Source organism: Nomia melanderi, unplaced genomic scaffold (assembly GCF_051020985.1).
Source record: "Nomia melanderi isolate GNS246 unplaced genomic scaffold, iyNomMela1 scaffold0272, whole genome shotgun sequence".
Lineage (NCBI taxonomy): Eukaryota > Metazoa > Arthropoda > Insecta > Hymenoptera > Halictidae > Nomia > Nomia melanderi.
Genome location: NW_027475387.1, coordinates 52,501 through 56,191, shown reverse-complemented (window position 1 = coordinate 56,191; position 3,691 = coordinate 52,501). Strand labels below are relative to the sequence as shown.

Genomic DNA, 3,691 nt, shown 5'->3' with positions numbered 1-3,691 from the left:
CGTGATGTGCCACGATTTCCGTGCGTCTTACATCTTTCGACGATGGGACGATCCACGCGAAGAGAACGTTCGTGCTTGCGTGAGGTGCAACAGCGTCGATTCGCTTTTCTGTACGGGGAGAAATAGAACGTTGAGTTGACTTATCGGGTCTTCGTTGGAATTACCGTCGCTGGCATTGTAAACTCCAGATGACCTTGTGATTCCTTCGTCGGGCACTGGTAAAGGGTGGCGATGATTCGTTCTATAATAGTAATACCCGTCGTAGCGTTTCGACCGATGTCACCCGCCACGAATGTCTCTCTCGACGTGGAAACCCCGCGCCGAAGAGTAAACGCGAAGGCTTACCATACGAAAGAAAACGGTATTATACGCCTGTGGTATGTGCGTCTCGGCTCTGTGATACGCGATCGGCAGAGTTACAAAAAAACGTTGATGGGCCACGATTTCCGTGCGTCTTACATCTTTCGACGATGGGACGATCCACGCGAAGAGTAGTTACGTGCTCGCGCGAGGTGCGATAGCGTCGATTCGCTTTCTGTACGGGGAGAAATAGAACGATGAGTTGACTTATCGGGTCTTCGTTGGAATTACCGTCGCTGGCATTGTAAACTCCAGATGACCTTGTGATTCCTTCGTCGGGCACTGGTAAAGGGTGGCGATGATTCGTTCTATAATAGAAATACCCGTCGTAGCGATTCGGCCGAGACACCCGCCACGAAACTCTCTCTCGTCGTGGAATCCCCATGTCGGAGAGTAAAACGCGAAGGCTAACTATATAAGAAACATATAGTATTATTTATGCCTGTGGTTCTCCGTTTGTCCTACTCTCAGATACGCGACTCGGAGAGTTACGAATAATCGTGATGGACCACGATTTCTGTACGTCTTACATCTTTCGACGATGGACGATCCACGCGAAGAGATCATTCCTGCTTGCGTGAGGTGCGATAGCGCCGATTCGCTTTTCTGTACGGGGAGAAATAGAACGATGAGTTGACTTATCGGGTCTTCGTTGGAATTACCGTCGCTGGCATTGTAAACTCCAGATGACCTTGTGATTCCTTCGTCGGGCACTGGTAAAGGGTGGCGATGATTCGTTCTATAATAGAAATACCCGTCGTAGCGATTCGGCCGTGTCACCCGCCACGAAAATCTCTCTCGTCGTGGAATCCCCGCGTCGTAGAGTAAACGCGAAGGCTTGCTATAGAAGACTATAGTTTATACGCCTGTGGTTCACCGGTTGCCTGCTCTCCGGGGTACGCGATCGCGCAGGAGTTACGGAAGAACTTGATGGGCCACGATCTCCAAGCGGCTATATCTTTCGACGATGGGACGATTCACGCGAAGAGAACGTTCGTGCATGCGTGAGGTGCGATAGCGTTGATTCGCTTGTCTGTACGGGGAGAAATAGAACGATGAGTTGACTTATCGGGTCTTCGTTGGAATTACCGTCGCTGGCATTGTAAACTCCAGATGACCTTGTGATTCCTTCGTCGGGCACTGGTAAAGGGTGGCGATGATTCGTTCTATAATAGAAATACCCGTCGTAGCGTTTCGACCGATGTCACCCGCCACGAAATTCTCTCTCGTCGTGGAATCCCCGCGTCGGAGAGTAACCGCCGAAGGCTTGCTATAGAAGACTATAGTTTATACGCCTGTGGTTCACCGGTTGCCGGCTCTCCGGGGCACGCGATCGCGCGAAGGTTACGGAGGGACGTGAAGCGCCCGAGCAATGAAACGTCCGCAGGAGGAAACGAGCAACCGCCGAACATTGTTTCGCGACGTTTCCATAATGTATTGTCGTTTCGCTCGCATCCCGCTTCTTTCCCCTAGTTTCCTCGACGCGTAGTTTCGCAGCCTTAGTGGACGAATCATTCTCGATTCGAGGAAAGATATGCAGTGGGGCGTGCAATGAGCCCGCCAGAGACCACGATCTCCAATGCGTCTTTACATCTTTCGACGATGGGATGATCCACGCGAAGAGAACGTTCGTGCTTGCGCGAGGTGCGTTAGCGTCGATTCGCTTTTCTGTACGGGGAGAAATAGAACGATGAGTTGACTTATCGGGTCTTCGTTGGAATTACCGTCGCTGGCATTGTAAACTCCAGATGACCTTGTGATTCCTTCGTCGGGCACTGGTAAAGGGTGGCGATGATTCGTTCTATAATAGAAATACCCGTCGTAGCGATTCGGCCGAGTCACCCGCCACGAAACTGTCTCTCTTTCGTCGTGGAAACCCCGCGTCGGAGAGTAAAACGCGCGAAGGCTGTGACTGTAACATATATATATACAGTATACAATGCCTGTGGTTTTTGCGCGTGTCGGCTCTTCGGTATACGCGATCGGCCAGAGTTACGGAGGGACGGTGAAGCGCACGAGAAATTGAAACGGCCGCACGATTGGAACCGAGCAACCGTCGAACATTGTTTCGCGACGTTTCCATAATGCGTTTTCGTTTCGCTCGCATACCGCTTCTTTTCCCCTAGTCTCTGAGACGCGTTTTCGAGCCGTTCTTCTACTATCGATTCTCGTAGAGAGAAGGGACCGGGTAGTCTGGAAGTGGAACCCGCATCTTGCGTGTACCGTACACGGAATTGAGAGGACCGGCCGTGAAGCTCGTTTTAAAGCCGTGCGTCTGACACCCAACTCTTGCGCGCCAATTTCGCGGCAAGAGATAATATGGGACGAATGACCGGCAAAGAGCCAGCTGTGAAGTCTGTTTTTTTAATCGAATCCGTGGACGTGTGTATGCCGTAGCGTCGCTCGTCGTGTTCGTTCATGGTCGTTCCGAGAGAAAGAACGAAAGCGGTAACGAAGGGACCGGCCGTGAAGCTCGTTTTAAAGCCGCGCGTCTGACACCCAACTCTTGCGCGCCAATTTCGCGGCAAGAGATAACATGGGACGAATGACCGGCAAAGAGCCAGCTGTGAAGTCTTTTTTCATTATTTGCTTTCAATCGATCGATCGGTACGATTCGTGCAACGTTTCGCGCGATGCGACGCGAAAACATGCGCGCAACAATAGATGCGTCTGATCGGAAGAACGCGAGGGTCGACTGCACGCGATGGATTCAGTATCGGGTAGGATACAAAATATATCCCCGTCGTTTCCACGCGTGCGAGTCTTCTGCGTCTTTCGCGGGTTTTTGAATGCACTATACGCCCGGAACGTCGAGAAATATATACATATTACTTGAACGTTTTTCGTCTCGAAAGGCTTCGGTGTCGTCTCCAAGGCGACGCCTGAATCTCCTTCGCGCGCTGGTCGGAGATTCAGGTATCAACTTTTATCTTCTCTTTGAAAGAAGAGAGATATTAGGTCGAACAAATGAGAATAAAATTATATATGTGAAATATAAAATTTATACGATTACCCTGAACGGTGGATCACTTGGCTCGTGGGTCGATGAAGAACGCAGCTAATTGCGCGTCAACGTGTGAACTGCAGGACACATGAACATCGACATTTCGAACGCACATTGCGGTCCACGGATACAATTCCTGGACCACGCCTGGCTGAGGGTCGTTTACGTACCATACACTGCTTGCGTAGCTCTGTCAAATCCCCGCCGTCGTTCACCTCTTCGGATCGAACGTTTTTTTACCGAAGGGCGCAAAGAACGTTTCTGAGTCGGGTTAAGAGAAGGATGCTACGTACGAGCGAACGATGGGTGTCTCGTCGGCGTTTGTCG

At 50.9% G+C, this 3,691-nt stretch overlaps 1 non-coding gene across 1 annotated transcript; it reads left to right on the top strand.

The window, feature by feature from the left end:
* Positions 1-3,370: 3,370 nt before the first annotated feature.
* LOC143175960 (5.8S ribosomal RNA) lies at positions 3,371-3,525 on the top strand. The gene has a single exon (XR_013000590.1). It is a non-coding gene; the product is annotated as a 5.8S ribosomal RNA (ribosomal RNA).
* Positions 3,526-3,691: the final 166 nt, after the last annotated feature.